Genomic DNA, 25,197 nt, shown 5'->3' with positions numbered 1-25,197 from the left:
GCGTTTCTCTCTCACTGCCCCGTGCGCCCTCTGTCCCCTCCCAGCCAAATTGCTCTCCTTCCTTTTCCCTAACCTCGGAACAGGTTGGTTCACAGAGCTAACAACATCGGCAACCGCGCGTCTTCTTGAGGTGTCTTTATTATCCTATTTCTCTTCCCCCTCTAAATTGGGTGGCTTGATAGAGTGACAGTTCCGCATCCCTGTTAACTTCTTTTGCGAGATCCTGGGGCAGAGCAGTCACTGGTCTATATCTTGTAAGGGGTTCCTGTTGCGCTGTGGTCTGAAATGCTGGGGATCCGGGAGCCCCTCCTTCGTGCTTAAAATCCCAGAGGATTGAGAATTGGGTGGGTGGGGTGAATGTTTCAGAATTCGACTCTTGGGCTTGTGGACTTCATGGACCGACAGGAAAAGTGGATAAAAAGGAATAAAAGAAAAGTTGTGTTGTTTGAGGGTGATGAACTATGCTGGTCCTAGCTGACAGGCAGCTTCGGGACTGTCAGTCCAACTCGACAGAGCTTGGGGATACCCACCTGACCTCTGAAGCGGGAACTTTTGCACCCCATTCCCTGGTTTTTGTCCCCTTTACCCGACCCCATCCCATCCCACTCCCGTCTCATCTATTCCCTCCGTTTGACCTTTGTTGGATGGGGAGAACTAGCATTGGTAATTCTTACTCTCCCAGGGACCACGGAACTGAGGGTGGGGGTGGAGGGGATGGGAGCAATGGGTCAGAAAAGAAGAAAGAATGAATATTATTTTCTCTCTGAACTTCAGCATAATAGAACAAGTTGTTTTAATTTGTCCTCCCTCTCTGGGAAAGGCTAAGGGAGAAAGCAGTTTAAGTATGAGGTTAGCCTTAAGTCTCCTGGGCTTGAATCCATCCTTAGGTTTATTTCCCTAGCTAGGGCAAAAATCCTGCATTGAAGCAGCTCTCCCAAATGTGTGGGTCATCCGTGGTTGACCACTATATATTTTTTTCTTCTCAACTGCAAGCTTCTATGAGACAGTCTCTGGCTGTGTCCAGCACCTTATGCCAAAGGCAGAGCTATGTATAGGGGATGGGTGAGCCAATTCATTAGGATTGCTAAATAAACCATAAACCTTTCCCTAGCCAAGACCTGAGGTTTGCAGCTAATGGCTCAGTTCAGTCTTCTTGCGGCGCTTGCAGTGTTTGCAAAGCTATAATTAATGCAATCTGCAGAAATAAAAACATTCCACTTAGATGTGTTTTTAAACAAGTGCTTGAGAAAACACGAAGGTAGAGAGAACACCTCTTGTAGAGAGCAGCTTTTAAGTGGTGAGGGATGTGTCCTAAAGGTGTTTATTATATTAAAAATAAGGACAGTTGTGAAATGAGCTGTTTTCAAATTCTACTTTTCAGCAAGTATAAAGCATTTGTAGAGTTTTTTTTTTTTTTAAGAGAGAGTTAAAGAGTTAGTGAATTTGATTGTTCATACCTAAAATTCTTCACAAGAGGTCCCCAGTACCTGTTTTGTAGCCCAAGAGTTCAAAAGACTGGAGATTATAAATTGCTAATTGAAAACATTAAAGGCAAGGTTTCATATGTAGACCACTTGACTATCATTTCATCACCCAGATAAAAGCAAGTTAATTAAGTTGGAACATATATGTATATATTATATAAATGTATATGTATTCAATTCATAGATTGTCCCCTAAATATAACACCATAGTGTCTCCTTTCCCCACCAAAAACATGATAGCAAAAACTAGTGAGAGCACTGAAAGGAAAAGAAAAGATGTCAAAAATTTCACTGTTAGGATTGTTAGGAGATTGTTGGCTTTACACTGTAATCAGCAGACTAGGTAAATTCTCATGAAACCAGACCACTAAGGAGATTATAACAGTGCAGCATCAGCTACACAGCAGTAGGTCACTTCTAGTTTCTGCTTTTTTTTTTAAGAATAAAAAGCATACTCCAGGGCCCTATGGGATATTCCAATGTTGTTTGATTCATGACTGAAAAACAGAATCAAATAATTGCTAACATATATTTTTTCTTTTTCTAAGTATATTACACCTAGCTGTATTACAAGTTTCTCTCCCCCCTCCCCCATAGTTGTTGGGTGGCAGGTGGAGAGAGGAGGATTCTTAAAAGTTGCTATAGGCTTTTGTGTGCATGTGTATGTATATGTGTGTGTGTGTTCAAAGATTAGGATTGACAGGATTTTCATGGGATTTCTTTAATAAAGTTGAAAGTACCTCCTAAATTGTACCATTTTTTTAAAGCATAAAATTTTGCCACATTAAAACCTTTACTATAATAAGATTTTTAAAAAATAAATAAATAATTTATTGATTCAGGGGATAAATGGAAAATTTAGTTTTGTATCCTTATTATTTTTCTTTCTTTCTTTCTTTCTTTTTGTTGAGGTAATGGGGGTTGACTTGCTCAGGGTCAAACAGCTGGATTTATACTCAGGTCCTTCTAATTCCAGAACAAATAATTTGGGACAGAGATTTTATTATTTGGCCATCAAAAATATTGGGAGAGTGCTCATCTCTTTGCATCAAGATATGGGGTGTTTTTGATGATCTTTTTAGAGGCACTCATTCAAAGAGATGGCACACTCTTAAGGCAGTTTCTTTGGATCTCCAGCAGGATGCTGTCGACTGTAACTTGGTCCATGTAAACTACGTAAAGACCCTGTGATGTAACTAATCCCACACTGATGTGTCCTGGGGAAAATATTCTACTTGCTTGTAGAGAGCCTGTACATACATCCAACTAAAAGTCTTGAAAATATTACATTTCATATTTATCTATATTTGTATCAAGGTGTAGTTTAGGCAAATTGAGGGTGGCAAGTGAAGCTTGATGATTTATCTATTCCTTTCTGGATCACTCATTTCTCATTACCTATTAAAAGAAAGTCAGCCTCCTCTGAGAGTGAAAAATTTGTCAAAGGCTAGATCCTACCAATGAAGCAACTCTTACTACTTTGCAGTCCCTCTTTGTTTTCAAATACATAATGTGCCATGCTAATGAAAATGAAGCTTTTAGAGTCTATCACTGAATTTGATCATGTATTCATTTGTAGTGATGTGAATTACTCTACATGAAATCTAAACATTTTGGTTTTCCTCAGGAAGTCCCCCCCTTTTTTTTTTTTAAATAACTGAGCATGTAGAAAGACATAAGCAGAGAGCATCTTTTCATACTAACAGTCAGTGATTCATTCTAGGATTAGGCAATATCAATTTTTCATGTTGACAAATGATTTGTTTCATTTTGATACTCTTGGTGTGGGCTAAGGAATTATTTTAAGGAGCTCTTATTAATCACACTTTCTTTTATTCTTTCCCAAAGGACGAAATAGAGAAAATACTATTGTATGAGATGAGTATTGGGGTAAGATCAAAGCCATTTGGATTCTAATTTTAGCTGATGCAATTCTCATATTTCAGTTTTTGTACTGAGGAAAAGGGGATAACAATACATGATATATATATTCCTTCAGAAGTTTTTGAGGGTAATTAAGAGTAAGTGGTGAATTTTATAATTGGACCAATAATGACCTTTAGTTCCTCACCTTATCCTTTGCTGTTTCATTTTGAGTGAACATCCGTTTTTTATTTTCTGCTTTTGTTCTCTAAGATTCTACTGGTTGACTATTTTAGGAACTTCTCATACTGTCACTATCATGCTTTTTTGATTCCATGTGCCACTATCCTGAATGAAACATATAATCCATCTGTATACTAAATAATTAAAACAATTGTTGTCAGCCTATTTATATTCATCTATGTCCGAAAAAGACTGAGAAATGGATACTATCTGTCTAAATATACATAAAAGAATTAAAAGTACTTTCTCCTATTCTGGGCCAAACCCATGTGGCAGTTTGACTGGGAGATCTAATATTGATCTTGATGAAGCAGAAAGAAAAAAAAAATACTTTTCCATTTCTGAGGAAATTTCTCTTTGAAGTATAGCCACCAGTCTCTTTAACGATTTCTTTCATTAGAAGTTAAATATTTTAGGGAACTAATGTGGTTTCCCCCTCCATCCTTGTCTCATTGCATGTGCTTTGCAGTATTCAGTACCCTGAATAGACTCTATTTTAGTCACTGGTGTGAAATGTACCACTAAGGTAGTAGAGCAGAAGGAAACTAAACACAATCAACACTTTGCAACTTAGAAACCCACTTAGATGGCGTCTCCAAACCCAAACATTTGCAAGAGTTGCTTTAATTTTGACTTGAAACCAAGACCATAAATAAAACATAAGCAGCTCCAGATCCTAACAAGATCAGGCAGCAAATGGGCACTGGGGTTAGAGCAGCTCTGACAATAATGCATGGCTCAGGAATTCTCCATCAAAATAAATCTTTAAGACAACTCACACTTGAGGACTGGGAGCTATTAGTAGAGAATGGAAACTCTGATTGGAGGTCCTAGGTCTGATTTACACATAGAATACCATACATTGTATTTTGCCCAATACAAGACCTAAATCATCAGCTGACAACTGTCATTAGTATGGCATAGTAGATAGTTTGTTAGACTTGGGAGTCAAGAAGATGGTGTGACTTTGGACAAGCCATTTAAATTGTTGCAGCCTAAAATTAGGTTACAATCACATTTCTGCCATGGGGTGATTGTGAAGATTGAAGAACATAAAGTATATAAAACATTCTGCTGTATAAATCTTAAAGTACTGTATAAATGTGGGGCTTTTACTGGGAAGATTTAGAAGCTAAGCTTTCAAAAAAGATTCCACTTGTATGAATAAGCTATTGATTTAAAGCATTTTTATTTGCACCCAACTTGTAATAGATATTCTTGAGGGGAGAGATATTATTTCATTATACCCATGGTACATTGCAAGCTGTTTATGCAAGATAGTATGGTGTGAAGGAATGATTTCTTAATTTGGAATCAAAGGACCTGGAGTTTTAATTGTAACTACACTGCTAATTACATGTGTGACCTTGGACAAGTTGTTTAAATGGTCAAGGCCTCATTTTCACAATCTGCAAAAATGAGAGTTGGAGAGTGTGACCATTAAATCTTACTGATCCAGCTTTAAGTTCTAATAGCTTTAAAATTTGAATTTATTTTACTATAGATCATTTAAATATAGACATGAGAGTGGGATTGTTTTGTCAATTCCTAATTTCATCCATACTGAAATGAAGATTCTAAAAGAAAAAATAAATAAAGAAAGAAAAATTATCTTACAGTCCTTTAGCTGCAGGCTTCAAGAGACTAGGGCAAAAACTGTAGTGAAATCCAAAGAGAATGATAAGATAGTTAATATCTTATAGTTAATTATATAACAATAAGATTGTTAAAAGTAACATTTTCAACTTCAAAAATTGAAATATTATTAAATGAGAAGCATTTTTGAGTAGAAGAAATTTTAACATTTGAGGTTACTGGCAAAGAATCTTCAAATAATAAGGAAGTTTTTTAGGAAAGCAGGAAGAGTCATGGGTAAATACAAATAATCTGTGACATGTTTGATCAGTGGTTCAAACCACTTTAGTATGGCATCATTAGGATAATCTATTACAACAATTACATATCAGTGGCTATGAAACTGGTTGTATTTCTGTTAGTTCTTAAAGAACCAGTTCATCAGTTTAACAAGAAAAAAAATTTAAAAAGGAAGAAAAAGAAGCTCTAAGTACATAAAATGATCTCATTTAAGTTGGGTTGTTTGCTTTATTTGCATTTTGCTCTCTTTAATTATCAGAGAATTGTAAGCAATTGAAGGTTCCCTATCTGCTAGCTTTAGGCTCAGAAAAAGAAATTAGAATTCCTTCATGTGATTAGCAAGACCATATATTCTGTCTTCCAGAAAATGGGGTGATTTTTCTTTTTTGTTGCAATGAATAGATTTCTGAATGTCCTGGATAAATTCAGTGACCAGACTATAGTTTCACAAAGATAGTTGATAATTTCCTAGTCAATGCTAAGGATGCTTAAAATGTATTAATGGGTAAATATTTGATTGGTTGTTGATGATGATGATACTGATGAAGGTAGGGACTCATAAAAACTTGTTAAATAAAATGATTAAAACTCGACCTATCCCACAGAAAATATTCAACGAAATTTTCTGTCCTGAAGATTATAGTCCCAATTTGCTCAAAGAAAGCTTGAATGTATTTACCTAAGGGATGAGAATTTCGTCCTTAGCTGCCATGTAGAAACAGTAGAAGCAATTTACTCACTCCTCATGTCTCTGGAAGGTATATTGAGACATCATAGGATCACAGATCACAGTTTTAGAGAGTGAAGACACTTCTGGCTCAGCGCTTTCCTTTTACAGTTGAGGAAATTGAGGGTCAAACAGTTGGCAATAGTTAAATTTGAACCCTGGCTTTCTTGACTTGAAGATATCTCCTGCATCAAGCTGTTCCTCTGTGTCACATCTCTTCTTTGATAACATTTCTTCTATTCCTGCTTGTACTAGTACTACTATTGTTGTTGCTGCTGCTGCTACCACCACTACCACTACACTACAACTGCTACTACTACTACCACCATTACCACCACTATTGCTACTAGTACTAGTACTACTACCACTATTATTAACACCACTATCACCACCATTACAACTACTATTACTACCACCACTTCTCTTCTTCATTCTCCTCTTCCTCTTCTTTCTTCTCCTTCCACTCCTACTCCTATTCTTACTACTAGTCAGCTAGTGCTTTTTACAAAGTAGTTTGCAGAAATTATCTCATTTTATCCTCACAACAACCCTATAAGATAGGCAATACTATTATAATCTGTGAAAAATATGACTAAGAGAGTTTAATGACTTGGTAATAAAGTATATAAAGCAGGGTTTGAATAAGTCTTCTTGAGTCCCAGTTTAGCACTCTATCCACAGTATCACATTATCTCTCAAAATAATGAAATAATTTCTCTGTTTTCAAAATATTTTGAGAAGTTGTGAGTAGAGTACACTACTGAAATGAGAAATAACATTACTGTTGATCTTTGAATTTCCTTTTAAGCCCCAAATACTAAAATTTTGCAGATTATTAGTGACACTATTATGTACTTCAGAGGTCAGTTTCATCAGCTTATTTCCAAATATATCATATCTTTCCTATTAATAAATACTTCCAGCAACTAATCTAACACTTTATAAGCTATATAATGCATTGCTCAATTCCCTTTTTGGACAAGGACTGATTTTTTTTCCTGACCTGAGATTGGATTTATACTTCTCTGCTCATGTTTGCCCATTGATTTCTTCTGTCTTTTGACAAATCAAGTCCCTTAATTTACCTTATGACTACTCTTGCCATTTATAGATCAAAACTTTTAGTCAGTTATATTTCGTTTGCATCTGACTCTTCATCACCCATCTGAGGTTTTCTTGGTAAAGATCCTGGAGTAGTTTGCCATTTCCTTCTCCAGCTCATTTTATGATGAGGAAACAGGCAAACAGGGTGAAGTGACTTGTCTAGGGTGCCCTAACTACTAAGAATCTGAGGTCATATTTGAACCCAAGAAGAGATAGGTCTTTCTGTATCAAGGCCCAGTACTCTATTCAGAATACCACCTAGATAAGCTTGAAATGATATACATGCTATTTCTGCAGACTCTCTGTGAATAAACTTTCCCTAGGGAACTTGCCCATATATGTTTGAGATTAAAAGAATAGTTTAGTATTCCAATACATTTTTAGCATGGATATTGGCATTTTTTCCAGTGATGCAGATTTCAATCCTTCTATACCTGCCCATCCCATGAGACTCTTGTACGTGTCATCTGATAAATTCACCACAGAGGATCCACCCACTCCTAGTCATTGAGAAGATCCAACAGATAAGCTGTTTCCAACAGAGAAACATTGCAAATCCATAACATAAGTAAGCTTCAGATCTTCTGAACATTATTCCATTTTTCTTTTGTTTAAAAAAATATACTGTACTATGATGCCTTTAGCAAAAAGGTTTCTTCATAAAGACTTAATTTAATTATGCTCTACAAAATGTCAATAGTGAATTAAATTGATTTTCAAAAGCTTAGGTAACACTGAGATTCTTGTAGAGCATTTAAAATATAGTGGACATTTTCAGTATTATATCTCTTCATATGATAGAGGAGCACCTGGGCCTTTGTGGACTTTGAGTATTCAAGTAATCAAAAAAGTTTTAGGGAAGCTAAGTAACAAACATGGTTTCCTCTTCTTTTCTGATGTTCAGCAGTTTTAGAACAATGCAAAAACTTTTGAAGGTTTTGAGGATGGTTTCTTTATAATGAGGCATTGAAAAACAAAAATTGTTTCCCAAAATCTTTTTCTTCAATAAAATGTAAAAAAAAAGCCCAAATAAACCAAACACATATTTTCTCACGATAACTGTCTCAAAATGAAATAAAATTAAATGTTTAATAATACATATATATTTAAAACATAATTTCATATCGATTGAAATGAAAGCTAAGATAAAATAGCATCAAAGAATACACTTGTCAAGCTCCCTATTTCTTTTTGGCCAATCTTTAACTGGAAATATTCCTTCATTGCTAGAGTTAGGCATTCCCAAACAAAAACAAGTAGTTTTTCTCCTTAATAAAATGGTTCCTTGTCAGATATGGGCTATTAGCAATAAAAATTATTTTTAAATGTTAGCTACTAAAAAAGACAAGAGTACTCACCTTTTGTGTTACTGCCACTCCCTTGCTCCACTTAGAGCCTTTACAATTTATACAGTACTTTCAAATATATCATTCCATTTAATCCTGACAGGAACCCTAGAATGTCAGTCTTCTTTTTTCCAGTTTTGCAAAGGAGTCTCACAGAGGCTGACTGATCCAAGGCTACAAAACCAGAGAATTATGGGCTCTAGATTCAAATTCAGGTTTTTAGACTCCCTCTTTATCCAGCCTCCCTAACTATTCTGTCTCACAACAAATACAAAAATTAAGTCATGTGTTTTTTGCAAGAAACAGAAATTGGCCATTTAGAATCAATCACCATTGGAAAGGCACACGTGACTTTATAACTTCCGGTCAGAAAATCTAGGTGGTTTAAGTGAAAATAATATACTGGAGTTTTGTGATAATGTAATTTATTAAAGATTTGTTTTAAGGAACATTAATCTTGTACCCCATACAAAAATATATGGTCATTAAATCTATCAGCTTGTCTGGATTTTTGTGTAGTTTTAAAATCATAAAATCATGATGTTAGAACAGGTTACAGAATCACTTTAATATGTTGATGGTCTGATCAACTAACCTCTGTTTGCCACAGTTTCTGCAGTGGAAAATGAAGGAATTGGACCAGATGAACTCAAAATTATGATATTTCCAACCTTGTGATCTTAGCTCTAAAACTGGAAGAAACTTCAGAGGCTATCTCATTTTATAGATGAAGAAATAAAAATTCAGGGACCTTAAATGATTTGCCCAAGTTCACAAAGGGCTTAAGGATCAGAGGCAGTATTGGAATCCAAGTCCTCTGACTCAAGTGCCATATCATGCTACCTTAGGAGTTGACTATACAGCATCTGATTGCATATTTTTGGACAATTCTAATTGTTAGAAAGTTCTGCCTTATATTGAGCTGAAATCAGAGCTGAAAACATTGCTTATAACAAGAGATTTTATTTTACATATATTGATTAATCAAATGCCTTTTTCATCATGTACCCTTTCACAAATGAGGCAGTTATGATGTACCCATCATGTGTTTTATCCAGTTTTAGTATTCCAAGATCTTTCTATCATTCTTAGTATATCATTATTCTGAGATTCTGTTTGCCTTCTTCTGATAATCTTTAGTATCCCTTTTAAAATATGGAGGAAAGGTCTGAGTAAAGGTAATATTCCAGGGAATGGTTAGATGATGAATTATTTATGAGTTTAGGGGAAATGTCAGCTTTCCTGTTCTGAATACTTTACTTCTCTTAATGTATCCTAAAAGAGTAGTCACTTTACATTGTTGACCCATGTTCTTATTGTAGACCTCTAAAGCCTATAGTTCTTTTTCTTGTGTTATAAAATCACATATCTCCAAACCTATGTTTTTGTAGCTATTTTTGAACTAAGTACAAAATATTTGTTTCCATCAAGTTACATTTATTTAGTTTTGGTCTGTTCACAGAAATTTTATGCCTGGGGCTAGAGTGATTGATTCACCTAGGATATGGTCTTTTAGGAAGAGAAGCAAGCTATGGGACACTGAGATTTCTGTACTTTTGGAGGGACTTGCTGCTGCTGAGAAAATTTGATTCTTTTAGCTGAAGAAAGGACCAAGGCCTTATGCAATGGTCATCATAGGTGGTAGTATACTTTAAGATGATACTGAGGGAGAGGGGTGGTGAGGAATATATTATTTAGAGTATGGTCACTAGAAATGTATATAGGTACACGTGTCTTAGGAAACACCCTCAGGAAGATGATCAACACCTTACAGTTTCAGTGCCTTGGAATAAAGTATCAATCACTGTACCTTGGTTACAACTCTGTATACTGTTTTTCAACCAGCTACAAATATAGGAAACCTTGTTACTATTTCTCTCATATTTTCTTCCTTGCTTAAAACAATCTTTTTTAGAATGTAGCATTACAATAAGTCTCCGGGGGTGATATATCTCAGGCTTACATTCTACTTTTTTCTCCCAAAGCTCATGGCAATTTTATAAATATTATCTCATTTGTCCTTATGACAGATATCCTTCCCTGCCAGGTAGGGATATATTCAGTATGTATATATTTAAGGTTTTAGTAAATACCTCAGGGTAAGGAAAGTGAGCAGCAGCTCTGACCTGAACATACATGTCTATTATAAGTTATAACTTTGCCAGATACACGGATATGTGCTTATGATAATAAGTTCTCTATACTTAAAAGATTTACCTCTTGGAGGCAGTTGCCAAGGATAGATCTTTCTTTTATTCAGAGATATAATCCAGGTGGAGTCAAGACTATTTCCCCTACTCTTGGCTTTTATTTCTACCCGTCTTCATAATATCCTTTTATATACTGCCTGAAATACCCAGGTGCTATCATTCAGCTTGTTGAGCATGCCTGACAACTTTTTTGGAAATGATTTTACCTAGTATTTCCTGAATCTACCACATGAGGGAGCCCAAGAACAAACATCATCTCTTCTGACTTTGGGGAGGGGTAATGAAGGGTGGGATTTGGAGATGGGCCATGCACCTGAAAGCCCCACTATTCATGTCACTGACATCTTGGGATGCAAACACCAACTCCACATCATAGCATTTGATCTCAGTTTTCATGTCCATCTTTCAAAGTTTTAATGTTGGATTTAATAGGATACATGATGGAAATGTATGGAATAAAGAAACATTAGAACTAGCCTATTTAAAAAAAAATCTAATCATTTTAGTTACAAAGATTCTTATATTCAATATAAGACATACAAAATATAGTCAAGAAAAAGTTTTTCTGGTGCTAATGTTAAACTTCCTTTCTTCCTTCCTTCCTTCCTTCCTTCCTTCCTTCCTTCCTTCCTTCTCCTTCCTTCCTTCTTTCCTTCCTTCCTTCCTTCCTTCCTTCCTTCCTTCCTTCCTTCCTTCCTTCCTTCCTTCCTTCTTTCCTTCCTTCTTTCCTTTCTTCTTTCCTTCCTTCTTTCCTTCCTTTTTTCCTTCCTTCTTTCCTTCCTTCCTTCTTTCCTTCCTTCCTTCCTTCCTTCCTTCCTTCCTTCCTTCCTTCCTTCCTTCCTCCTTCCTTTCTCCCTCCCTCCCCTTCTTTCCTTCCTTCCTTCCTTCCTTCCTTCCTTCCTTTCTTTCTTTCTTTCTTTCTTTCTTTCTTTCTTTCTTTCTTTCCTCTTTTCCTTCTTTGTTTCTTTTTTCTTTTTAATCTGTCTCTCTCTTATCCTGGATGATTGATAAGAGATTCTCTGTCGAAACATTAACTTGGTTGACTTTGCTTGCTGTTTTCTTTCCCTAGCAATATAAGTTCATTCAATGAATCAGATTTTATTTAAAGAGATGACTTAATTTATTTTTGCTGCCAAATTTATAGGACTATGTTTCAGTGTTCTCAAGGGATGGCCATTCTCAAGCATGTCAGATTTTGTGATGGATTTTGACCTGAAAGGATTTAGCTGTTACAAATCTGAACACTGTGCTAAGGGTTTCAAAGTCATCTTTTCACTAAACATTTTCCCATAGAGACTTCAAATATGGCTTTATGGAAATAATATCTCATTTGAAGTTAATTGGCTACCTCCCTGTTCTATATAGCCTTTTATTGATCATGTATTAGAATGATGATTTAAAGACACATAAGAATTCCTAGCACAAACAACTGAGAATCTTGATTAAAAAACAAAACAAAACAACCTCATTAGCCCCACTTATTTATCATTACCATTCCTTGGCCCCACCCATATTTACCAACACCATCCTTTAGCTTCCTTTCTATTCTACCACCTTATTCTGTTCCCTATGCCACTGAAAGAAATAGGGAATTGTTTACTGAAAGTATGCTCAAAGTTTTCTTACAAACCTAGCTTTCCATGAAAAGAAATAGAAACAAAAGTAAGAAGTTATTAATTTTCAAATAGTCTCCCAGCTTGATTTTCCATTTATTAAAGGTGGGAAACCTTCTCTCATTAAAAGGATAAAAATTTCTCCAGAGTCTTTATCACCTATCAAGCTGTGCATATGTCAAACTGGAAGTTACGTAAAAAAAAAAAAAAAAAAAAGTGATATATTATATAAACGGAAGCAAACAAAAATCATGCTAATTTTCTTTACATTTATGAATTTGAAAACACAAGAAACTAAATTTTTAATAATTTTGTGTGTCTATTGATTATGAGTTAAGAATCTAATGTCTGTTCTGGAACTTTTATACTACTATTAATTTTCCACTAAATTTTCATTTCTTGTCACAGATAACTTTCTGGTTTAATTTCATACAATTTCTTTTCAGATACTCTATATTCACATTGATGCACCTACATTTCCGTAATGCATCCTACATTTTCACCATTCTTTCACCATTAATGCTTTGTCCACATTATTTCCTGTGCCTTGAATGACCTTTTACCTAGCACATTCCTACATATCTTTTAAGGTCCAAAGATAATAATACTCCCTTTTTAAAAGCCATTACTAATGTGTAATATCTTCTGTCAATCACATTGTATATTATTTTGTATTATATTTATGTGTGCACATGTCATATTTCTCTACCAGACTGTAAGTTTCCTGAGGATAGAGCCAATTTTAATCAAAGAAGTCATTGTAGTATAATAATAAATGACATTTAAAAATTTTAGAGTTTGCAAAGAAGTTTATATAAATTATATTATTTGGATCGGACAAAAACTCTATGAGCTAAATGCTCTTATTATTCTAATTCTCTGAAACTGAGATTCAGATAAGTTAAATGACCTGCTTGTAGTCATATATAGCCAGACAGTATCAGAGGTGGAATTTGAAACCAGATTTTTCTGATAGCAAGTATTGTACTCTATGTATCTGGGTCTAAGCTCCCTTATACCACATTGAGACCTTCAGAAATTCTCCCTGGGCCCTTGATCAAAATGCTAGAGTTAAACTACATGAGTTCTGAAGTTCTTTCTAAGTCCAACATTCTGTCCTCTAAGATTTGCATCTTCTCTTATGCAATGCTGTGCCAAGAGTAGACATTAATAAATATTAATGGAATTGACTTCAGGTATTATTTGATTGAGTTATGTGTGAAAATATTGATTCACAATGAAGCTCTTACAATGCATGACACCTATTTTAATTCTTTATTAGGATGTTTTAAATGTCTACTATGTGTAAAGCAGTACGCCATTATTCCCATTAAAACAAGGAATGATTTTATTGGATTTTGTGTAATTACATTACAACTACAAAGTCCAAAAAAATAATTATTTCAAAGGATTGTCATTGGGGCACAGGCTATGATGACCCTGGGAAAAAAAGTGTTTGAATTTCTCTCCAATATATGCATATAGTCTATGTTTCTGACAATATCACCTAAAGTAGAGAGTTTATTTTTGGGTTATTTGGCAGTCTGGTGGAAACTATAATCTTCTTCTTTGAATGCATAAAAGAGGAAATCAATTATATTGATATACATTTATCAAGACTTTTAAAAAAAAAACTGGTTTGCCAACTTTATGTTAAGAATATGTCTTAGAATATGACCTCAGAGAAATGTATAACAGTAAAAAAGATAGACTGGTTTCATAGAGAATGATAACTCATGGTCAGCCCAAGTACTATTGATATATATGCAATGTCAGATTAAAAAGAAAGGTTTTCAACATGCTGGGTGGATGCCATGCTGGGTGGATGCCTTGTGGTGGCGGATTTATGAAAATCCATGAACAATAGTCACAGTATGGGCAGTCATATAGGCTGTGATCTACTTTGCTGAATTGAATACCCACATAAATGAAATAAAAGATTCTTTAACGTTAGTTTCTATTTACTTATTAACATGTATTTCACTTATGTGTTATCAATGGGCATTCCAGTTTGTGTTTAATTATGAACATCATCTTCATGAGCAAAAAAAAAAATGGTGTACAGGTCATAAAAAGCCCTATTGGGGTTTGGGGATTCATGGGAGATTGTGATTACAAAGGAAGGAGCACTGGCTCTAGAGTTAGAGGGTCCTGGATTCAAATCTTGACTCTGTTTCTATGTGGATGATTTTGGGCAAGTCACTTACCCACTGAGACCTCAGTTTCCTGATTTGTAAAATGTAAACATATGCTAGACTCCCTCATTTTAGTTCAAACTTTATGACTCTATAATGTGCCCACATATTTATGGTGCCCTCTTCTGTATAAAAAAGACAGAGAAATGGGGGAGTTAAAATTGGAAAGACAATATCGAAGGAGAGACAAGCTTTTTAAATTTCTACTTCTTTGGAAATTTTTTTTTTAATCAAAATACAAGGAGCCTCAACTTACCAATGGGCTGTGTCCCACAAGTTTAATTGCAAGTTAGATTGCCAATCAAAACATATTTTCTCACAGATACATAGTGATTAGATTTTCAGGTGAGCCCCGGGGAAATCTATAAAACTCATAATGTATCTGAATTGTAAAATAATACCAAAGTAGAGATAAAATACTATTTCTGTGGGAAAATGAATTCAGAGTTCCATCTTGGGATATAAGAAATGTTTTTTTTTTTTTTTTTTTTTTTTTTTTTTTTTTTTCCTGCAGCTAAAACAGAAAGTAATAGCTTATATTTATATGGCACTAAAGTACTATGTATCTAAATTGTTTTTCATGACAAGTCTGTAAAGTAGGTAATAGAAGTATTTTTTAAAACCCTATTTAACAGTTGAAGGAGAGGTTAAATGATTTGCCTAGGGCAACGGAGGAAGCAAGTGTCAAAGCCAGGTTTCAAACCTAGAACTTTCCTGATTCTCAGTCCTGAAACCATGCTGTGTCATTTGAGATTGTGGACTTCCTCTCCCCACATCTTGCTGGTCAGTAGGAACTGGTACTTCCTCAGGTTTAAGTGACCAGTGGTGCTTTCTGTGGCCTGGCATATATTCTTCTTCATTTTAGGGGCCAGGCTTTCAGGGAGTTGGTGCTCCCTGCTAGTATAAAGTTGAGATACTTCTCAGTCTCAGTCTGGCTTCACATACCTTTTTTCTTTTCTTCCAAGAGGTGCAGAAATGAGTTACTCTCTTTTTCCATTGCCACTATTTGCTTCTTGGGTTTTAAAATTAATAAGAATGATAGAAAACAAATAAGTTAAGGAGAAGCTCTCAAAAGCACTATTTCCCCCCCCCCTTTTTTTTTCATTTGAATGATGCTGAAAATGTTCTTAACCTGAGGTACTTTATTAAATTAATTAAAAGTAAATTAGTTAAATATTTAAAATATTTTTATTACTATTTGATCTAATTAGTTTCTTTTTAATCCTCTGTATTTTATTTTGTGAATTTAAAGACATTTAGAGAAGGGTTAGGTTTTATTAGATTACTGAAGGGATCCATGAAACAATAAAGGTTAAGAACCTATCCTCTACCAAGAAAAACAAAAGTACATACAGTGAAAAAAACTAATGTAAAACATTTATGTTTCAATGAAAAACTGGGTTCACATGGGATTAAATGAAAGCTCAGAGATAAAACGTAGGACAAACTTTCTGGGAAAAATGGGTAAGGTTTGGCATCATTTTTGCCTTGTCCTAGCATTGAAGGAAGTTAAACAAAATGTGATTCTCAAAAATGCACTGCACTTTTTGGTATGTTTTTTAACTGCATCTTTTTTCTAAATATTTCTTTGGGGGAATATAAACTCATTTTAAAAATAAAAAGTAGTGGAAAAGTGAAATTCAGCATACAAAAACTCATTTTAAGGTAGTTTTTTCTTGGACAATGAGAGGAAGTATGATGGAATAGGTAGAGAGTTGACCTTGAACCTAAGTTTATGTACTACTTCTAATACATCCATAGTTGCTGTATTACCCTGGACAAGACATTTACCTCTCACTACTTTGAAAAACTCAATAACACTATAAGTTGCAGAGAAATTGCTGACCTGCTTTGGTAGAGGGAGTTTCCTCTTTGGGTCTTCCTTATATTAAGAAATTAATGGTCCAGGCCTAATCCCTATTCTTATTTTTCTTTTTTCCTTTTCTGTCATGTTAGCCTATCTAATAGGTGGTACATCTTGAGTTGTTTTAATTTGTATTTCTCAATTCAATAGTAATTTAGAGCATTACTCTAACCACCTGTTCATATTTTTTGGCCATTTGTCAATTGGAGAATGATATATATATTCTTTTAAATTTGACTCAGTTCTTTATATAATTGAGAAATGAGGCCTTTATAACAGGCATTTACTGTAAAAATTGTTTTTGAGCTTTATTCCTATTTTTTGAGACTTACTCTATCCTATAAATTGAGGTATTCTGGTACAAGCAACATTATTGCAATTATTTTAAAGATAATTTCATTTTGGAGAAAGATTCTGGTTTTAATAAAAATGTTTATATTAATAGAAATGACAATACTTAAAAATCCTTTCATCCTTAACATCAAGCATTCTCATGAAATTGCATCTTCCATCAACAATTTTGGAGAACAATTTTTAACATATATTTTAATTTGTTTACAATCTAGATTTGATCCTTTATAACCTTCTCTCTCTCTCTCTCTCTCTCTCTCTCTCTCTCTCTCACTCTCGCTCTTGCTCTCTCTTTCTGTCCATCTCTCCTCCTACTCTTTCAGTTTCACTGAAAAGTTAGTTTTATATAACTCAGTCATTCTCTCTACAATTTGAATGGCTTTGGCTATGTGGCCATGTGTGCCTGATTTGAAAACAAACATCTGACAGCTCTAACAAAACACAAAGTTGTTTACAAGGTGATCACTGGGATGAAGCCATCTTGTCTAACTCAACAAGAACAACTTGCATTTATATGACATTGTAAAGTTTATAAAACACTTTATATGCGCTATGTCATTTGATTCTCATGACAGCCTGCTGAGATTACTGAATTTATTATACCTGCTTTATAAATGAGAAAACAGAGACAAGTTAAATGAATTCTTGGTTCTCACAGCTATTAAGTATCTAAAGCAGAATTGGGATTTGAAATCATCTTTCTCACTCCAAATTCAGTAACCAATTAATCAATCATTTTTAAGGACCTACTATGTACTAGGCAGTGTGCTAATAAAAGAGGATACAAAAAGAGGCAAAATATACTCTATACTCTCAAACAAACCATAAATAAAATAAATAGGGAATAATCAATAGAGGGAAACAACAAGGATTGAGACATGTTGAGAAAAGCTTCTTGTAAAAGATGGAATTTTAATTAGGAATTAAAGGAACGCAAAGAACTAAGTAGGTAGAGTTGAACAGAGATTGTTTCAGGCATGAGGGATATCTAGAGAAAGTCACCGGATCCAAGAGATGTGCAATCTTTTTATGGAACAGCCAGGAAGCCAGTATCACTTGACCTAAGAGTATGTGTTGGGAAGTAAGATAGAAGACTGGAAAAGTAGGAGGGGAATAGGTTATGAAAGGCTTTGACTGCCAAACAGATGATTTTGTATTTGTTCTGAAGGTGATAATAGGCACGTGAGTTTATGGAATCTAAGGGACCACTACTTTAGGGAAATAATTTCAATGGCAATTATTAGTATTAGTATTAGTATTGGATGGAGGATGGATTGGAATAGGGAGAGACCTGAGGCAGACACAGATGAAAAGGACCCATGTGAAGTGAAGATTATTGACAGTGTAGGAGGAGAGAAGGGGGCATATTAGAGAGATGTATATTCTAATTTATTTACCCTTTAATTTTTCACAAGGTGCACTATCTTTCTAGTTAGCATCTTTCCAGCTGACTTTTGAAGTCTTTATTTGATCCTTATCCTGGGACTGGCTCATTAGGGAACTAGAATCTCTTTTTTTTCCTGGTTGGGGGGGCAAATGAGTGCAAGAATTTTACTTTGAAGCCAAGGCCTACTTACCCTATCCTCTTCCTTGAGTTTTGGAAAAACATACTTGCAGGAGGATACCAAGGAACACATAAGAAGGAGGATTATCACAACAAAATGGCACATTTTTTTATTTTTGCTTCAAAGTTCATGCTGGTATCAGTTATTACTTTTACAGATCTATAATATTGGTTTAAAAGTAGGTTTTGATATAAAATATAGAATTTTTGTTTTCAAATTTAAATTTAATTAATATTTTAACATTCAATGTTTAAATATCTACATTAAATATAATTTATATGTATATGGGATTCTAGCATCTATTGAATGCCATTTCAATCTCATTATGTAGAAAAGTAATCTTGAAATATATACAAGATATGTATTGTAATTTGTGCTATTATAGAATCATTTGGAAATAGCATGATTGATAGAATACTTCATAGATCAGAAATTTAGGTACATATGAGTCTAATTTTATGTCTATAAAGCATATGCCACATAAAATGTGAATATAGATGGTAAGCAATTAATAACCCTCATCAAATAGAATTGCACACATTCAAAGGAAGTTTTCATATCCTTCTGATTAAAAGGGCTATAATATTTGATAGGCCATTCTACATGGTATAAATAGTATTCAATAACAATTTTTGTTAATACTTTCTTTTTTTTTTTTTGAGGAGTTTGAGTGTACATCCACAAAATAAAACTGTAAAGTTTAGCTGAAATGTTTTTTTTCTTCTTAATTTAGTCTTCTTGACTTCTAATCTGAATTACAAATAATAAGAGAATTTCTCACAGATATTCAAGACTGTCAATTTAAGTCTGGCTGGAAATACCACAGAAATAGCCTTTTGAGGTATGTTGGTGCTTTTGCTTCCAACCCAAACCAGAGATTATAATGGAATGTAAAACTGAGATGGGTGGGGGTGGGGAGGAGAAGAGAGAAACAAATCAACTTTTGTAAATTTGGTCAGGGTACAAGATCATTTTGAGTTTGAAAGAAATGTGTATACGGTATGATTTATATATTATTTTAGTAGATCATTCCACCTGCTTTTGGTCTAACTCATTTAATTTACAAAGCAGGACCTATACTTGTAGTTACCTACAAGAGAATATATTGATTGTCACAGTGGCATAGCTTATAACCCTATGGCTCTGAGTGGAAGGGGAAAGCCGGGGGTGACTTTATCTTTAAATCAGTTTTAGAATATAGGTTTATGGGGGACAGAGGGAAAAGGGGAAAAGAAACATTATAAATCAGTAGGTATATGTGGAATCATTGGAGTAGAAAATGGCAAACCATCCAGTATCTTTGCCAAGAAAACCCCAAAGGGGTCATCAAGAGTTAGACATGAGTGCAACGATTGAACAACAATCACACAAATGCAATCAATGAGTTTTGAGTGTTTTCATCTCAAGCCTAGCATCCCTCTTTCCTTTCATTAGTTTCCCTAGAATGCTTGCTATATTGGGATGTTTAAGAAACCTCTGCTCCCTCTTGGTAGGGCAACAGGGCCTCTGAACCCCTGGGACACTGAACCATGCCTGAGGACTTTTCTTAAAGTTACACTGTCATCAACAATTTATTAACAATAAATTATGTGAACAATAATGGTTATCGCTTGCATATTAGAACTAACATTTCTATAATGCTTTAAGGTTTACAATGTGTTTTACCTATATATCATTTGACCCTTAACAATTCTGTGAGTTAAGTGCTACAGGCTGACATACATATTTTTCTCCCCCCTTATATCTGTTTGTCTCTATGTCTCTGTCTCTGTCTCTGCCTCTATCTCCATCTCTCTGTCTCTGTGTCTCTATCTTTGTTTCTGTTTCTGTTTGTCTGTCTTTCTGTCTCTCTCTGTCTTCTCTGTCTTTCTCTGTCTCTGTCCCTGTCTCTCTGTCTCCACTTCTCTCACGTTTGTTGAAATTTCTCTTTCAGTCTCTGTCTCTCTCTCTGTTTCTTCCTCTTTCCCTCTCTAATGTCTCTGTATGGAAGCCCTAGATTAGATTGATCTTCATTTGCTAATTTTCTGAATAGTTTTAGACCATCAACATTCCTATTTGCTTCTGAGGAGAGTTTTGGTATAGTGATTTGGGATTCCTGGATGACAGATCTGTATCAGAATAAGGAGGGAAATTTTCCAAGTCTATATTTTATTCCATCTTTTTCATTTGCTATCGATGACTAAATATTTATTGAATTATTGGTTATTTTCTGAAATGAGATAGAGATGTTTGCATAAAGGGCAGAAGCAGGGGGAGAGAGAAAGAGAAAGAGAAAGCAAGAGAGAGAAAGAGAGAGAGAGAGAGATGTGAGTTTGAGAAGGTAGGAAGAAGAAAGGAGAAGATAATAGTGGGTAAAGAAGAGAGAATAAACATAAATATTTGATAGAAAAGATTAAATTGTCAAATGCATCACAATTTCATAGGTCAGAGTTCAGATTGTGATGCCCGTACAATAGAGACTATATTTCCAGGAAGGACCCTAAAACAATGACCATAAAAAAGGAAGAAAAGAATAGCTCATAAACAGATGTGCACACATATGCTAGAATTTTTATTATCAATACTTAACATTTGCTTGTCTCTTCTTTCTGCATGTATGCTACTGCCTCATCTCACTCTACTCCATTCCAAACACTCCATTCTGAGGTTGGATGAACATTGATTTTAGATTCTTATATTATTTCCTCTTTGTGTATATATATATATATATATATATATATATATATATACACACATGTGTGTGTGTATGTATGTGTACACATGTGTTAATTAAATCATCTAATTTTTGCATCATTTTTGAAATAAAATTAATAATTCTTGTCTTTCTTAACTGTTACCTGACTTTATAACATAAATACCATGTTTTGTGTATTGTAGGTACTTAATAAATACCTATTTTTGTTGGCTCCCTTTGACTAAAGACACTTGTGTGATTTCCAGGGAATTAATATTATTCTTCCTTTTAAAATATCACATTTAACACAAAACAAACATAGAAAAACCCACCCTACCACTATCACCACATGCTGCTAAACAAAATACCAACATTTGCCAGGAGGATTTTGGTTTTGCCGTGACTGATTCAGCTACAAAGAAAACTCCTGGGAGAAGTCACTCAAGCCACAATTACTTAATCCCTTTCTTTTGCTTATCCTAACCCTTGAAGACATCATTTGTAAACACACAGGATGCCAGATTCTAATCTTATATATGTGGTTAAAACAATCCTTTCAGACTGAAAGAAAGCAAAGCTCAATGACAAATTTTTCAAGACACCTTCCTGATTGCTGCCACGGATGTGAGATTAGTTGCACATTTATCTCTATGTTGCTTAGCAGGCAAGCAGGGAGGCAGAGAGGCTTTGTAGATAGTACTATCCTGTAACTCTCTGTTGGACCTCTTAATGACAAAGAAAAATAAATTTTTAGAAATTAACTCATTGGATAATAGAATTGCAAAAAAGAGAACCTAAGAAGGCTAAAACTGAAAGGGATCTGCCTTGGGGACTGGCAAAGTTGACCTAATATTGTTGTGTTGGAGGAGAAAAGATAATCCATATGAGAGAAAGTCTGACCCTGAGATTTGTTCATCTTAATGATAATACTAGCTATAACATGTATTTATGTAGTACTTTAAAGTTTGCAAAGCACTTTAAAAAAATAATTTAATTTTATCCTTACAATTACTCCAGGAAGTATGTGCTTCTTGTTATCCCCATTTTACAGAGAAAGAAACTGAGTTAGGTGCCGGTTTAGTGTCTTGCCCAGGTAAATGTCTGAGGCTGAATTTGAACTCAAGTCTTCCTAGTTCCATGTTCTGAAACTCTACCTACTGTGTCCCCTAGCTGTTTTACAGTCGATATAAGGCTCTTTCTTTAATTTTGGCTTAAATCCCTAGAAGCAATTATTCTGCTACTACTACCATATGGGGTCAAAATTAACACACAGGTGAGGGTTCATTTTCTTTAAACATGTGGCTCAAATGGACACAATCCATTATATATCTGAGAAACTATTAGGTTAAGTTGCATTTGTACTGGCTATTTTATCTCAGTGTATGGAATGGTTTGGGAAAATATAATTAATACTAAGAGATTTAGACAACAGAGAAATCAAAGGCAAAGGTCAGATTTGCACCCAATACATACAAAGGCCTGTAGCAAGTATTGAAAAACTAACTTCTCATAGACTCATATACTCTATAAGAAAGCTATTGATTATACCTGATTTCATTGAATGGAAGTTAAAGTTATCTATAGAAAACAAAGCATGACAAGATAATCTGACAATTACATATATATGTGTGTGTGTGTGTGTGTGTGTGTGTACACACACACGATATTCAGAGAAAGAGATTTTAAGAGTGACACAAAATGCTTGAAATACTTTAAGACTTAGCAAAGTAGATATTATCTGGTTTGGTGAATGTATTACTTTTATTTTTTAAGCAAACATAATTTGGAGCTCCCTCTATTAAGGGATTGTCTTATGGATTAGTAACATGAGAGAAGAGGTTTGTTTCTTTTGTTTGAAAACAGAAAAGGTCAGTGAGCCAAAGAAGTGATAACAAATTCAGGAGTTATCATACTGGGGACAATATTGCATTAATTCTCAATTTGGAAATTTTTAAAATACTAGATCTCCCTATTTCACCTGCTGGAAATGCAGCAGCCACTCATGGATTGATCACACACATCACAGAAACTTTGACCTGCTCCATTTATAACTTGGACCAATTATGATGTTTAGGTATCCTGGTGATCCCCCAAAGCTCAAGTCTGGGCTATCTATCAGCCTCAGTTTTTCCTGGTAGTGAGAACTACAGGTGGACATCACCACATAAACTATGAATTCTAATGTTCTGTTAATCTATAGACCCCAGAGCCAGAAGGGACATGAGAGATCATTTAGTCCAAACATGTCATTCTTCAAATGAGCAAAGGGAAGCCCAGAGACTTATTAGGCTCATGGTAAATAACATTTACCATGCCTTTAACTCAAGGTTCAGTATGCTTCTTCTTTAGAATGTTTCCTCTAATGCTTCTAATCCTAATGTCCTTTCTAATATGGTTTTGATAGATGTAATTTGTCTGCTGGGACCCTATTTTTATCATATTCAATGTGGCATAAATAAGAACCATAAAAATCTTTTGAAAATCTGAAGAATGAAGCTCTGGTAAGACAGGTCACAAGTAATACTCATGCTGGTAGTTTTCATTCACAGCATGTTTTGCTTTTTGGAGGGTTTTTGATTGATTAGCAATCAGGCAAACTCTGCCTCAAGTGATTAATATTCCCCAAAAGAAATTATAGTTTAGAACTTGATGTGGAAACAAATGCTATGTTTCTTAATTGAATTTGATTCTCTTCTTGAACTTGAGTAAGTAATAAAAGTATGATCAATGTAGAAAGAACACTGTATAGGGAAATAGAGAATTTAGGTTTGATTGTTTCTCTCTATCTTTGTGATCATCAGTAAATCACTTACCCTTCTTTGTATCTCAGTTTTCCAATATGAATAAAATATAAGTGTACATAATCTTTAAGAGCCCATTCAATGATAAAACCTCAGACACATGCCTCATATACATACAGGTGCAGGCAAAGGTTGAAGGGATACTGTTGGGTGCCATTCTTGGAAGATTTTAAAAGAATTAGCTAAATCAATTTTGCTTTGGGAGTTTGTAAAATATCTTTGAAAATTTTCATGCACTTGTCATGAGATTGAAGGCCTCATGAAAGAAGGAGAGGGATTTGTAATTGTACCCGAGTGGGTAACAGGATACATTGCATGTTTAGTTAGCTTGTAAACATCTTGAATGACTGCAAGGAGATAACCTCTAGCTGTTTAGTTGCTAAGTAATAGGAACATCATACTTATATAGCTGGTATAGTTTCTGCCTCAGAATGGACCCTTTTTTTTCTTTTGAGTTATATGATAAGCACACATCAATGAATTATAATAGCTTCTGTAGAAACAGAGATGATGTGTTTCTTTTTAGATACAGTACCTATTTTGTCTTTTCATGCTATTATTTCAATCACTATATAACCAGGGAAAAATTCAGCCCATATGTTTAATTATTGTTTCTTAATTATTTCAGTCATGTTTGACTCTTTGTGACCTCATTTGGAGTTTTCTTGTCAGAGATAGTGAAACTATTTGCCATTTCCTTCTCTAGCTCATTTTACAGATGAGAAAAGTAAGGCAATGAAAATTAAGTGACTTGTTCAAAGTCATATACTTAGTAAGTTTCTGAGACCAAATTTGAACTCAGAAACATGAGTTTTCCTGTTTCCAGACCCAATACTAGATCCACTTACCCACTTAGCTGCCCCACCTATATATTAAGATAATACAATATTAGAGGTAGAAGTGATCTTAAAAAGATGTAAATTTCTTGAAGGCACAGTGCTTGGTACAAGTCTTATATTGTTCAACTCCCTCATTTAAGAAGAGGAAACCCAAACTCAGAAAGATGAGATTCACAAAAATTCATATGGTGAGTGCCATGGCCAGGGTTCAAAAATGGGTCCTTTCACTTAAAACCTATTATGTTTTCCCATTGTATTATACTACATCATTGAGACAAAAGACAGTTAATTATATCCTTTGATATTACATGTTTGAAGTCACAAGGAAAATCCAAGGTGACAGTTTATAATCCATTTCACCAGCCTACAATCTCAGTGCTAGAATTAATTCTTTCCCCAAGATTTAGGGTTGCTATGACTTCTTACTCAAGTCCCCTAAGGGC

The 25,197-nt window shown here is 34.6% G+C and overlaps 1 protein-coding gene across 5 annotated transcripts in view; it reads left to right on the top strand.

Annotated features, from left to right (window-relative positions):
* The window catches only part of SMOC2 (SPARC related modular calcium binding 2), a 257,220-nt gene that overhangs the window by 735 nt on the left and 231,288 nt on the right, over positions 1–25,197 (top strand). The window lies entirely within an intron of this gene.

The sequence above is a fragment of the Sarcophilus harrisii genome, chromosome 4, assembly GCF_902635505.1.
Source record: "Sarcophilus harrisii chromosome 4, mSarHar1.11, whole genome shotgun sequence".
NCBI lineage: Eukaryota > Metazoa > Chordata > Mammalia > Dasyuromorphia > Dasyuridae > Sarcophilus > Sarcophilus harrisii.
Note: the sequence above shows the minus strand (reverse complement) of the source record. Positions and strands in the feature narration are given on the sequence as shown.